The sequence below is a fragment of the Sinocyclocheilus grahami genome, unplaced genomic scaffold (genome assembly GCF_001515645.1).
Source record: "Sinocyclocheilus grahami isolate Dianchi unplaced genomic scaffold, SAMN03320097.WGS_v1.1 scaffold1891.1, whole genome shotgun sequence".
Lineage (NCBI taxonomy): Eukaryota > Metazoa > Chordata > Actinopteri > Cypriniformes > Cyprinidae > Sinocyclocheilus > Sinocyclocheilus grahami.
Window position 1 is genome coordinate 89484 of NW_015507070.1, and position 572 is coordinate 90055.

A 572-nucleotide genomic window follows, 5' to 3' on the forward strand; every position below is an offset into this window, starting at 1 on the left:
AGGCTAAATTTGGGCTGTCAGTGAAAATCTAATAGAGGTCTAATCATAGCCCATTTATAGACTAGTCATCAAATAGACGGCTATTAAACGACTACATATATACATCTAATAGACAACAAAATGGCAATCCATCCAAACAAATTAAATATACAGATTTTATTAAGAATTTTTTTTTTAACAATTTAAGACAATACAAAATGTTAAAAATACAAAAGAATTAATGACAAAATAAAATTTTACAAATATAATACACTTAAATATAAATATTATGATCAAAAAATTCTGGAATTTTTAACAACTTAAGATAATAAAATATAAAAATGAAAAAATAAAATATTTTAAATAACTTAAGATATTTAAAAGAAAAAAAAATCTAATACAAATCAAGAGCATGTTATCACATTTAACATTAAAACATTACGAATAAATGACAACATAAAAAAAAGATTAACCCTTTTGTTGGTTTACTTATTTTAACAAATAAAGCAGCCAACATTGAACTTAAAGGAAATTATTAATTATTGGTTTTATTTCTTGTTTAAAATGCTTCCCAACTGCATTCCTCAAGTCCA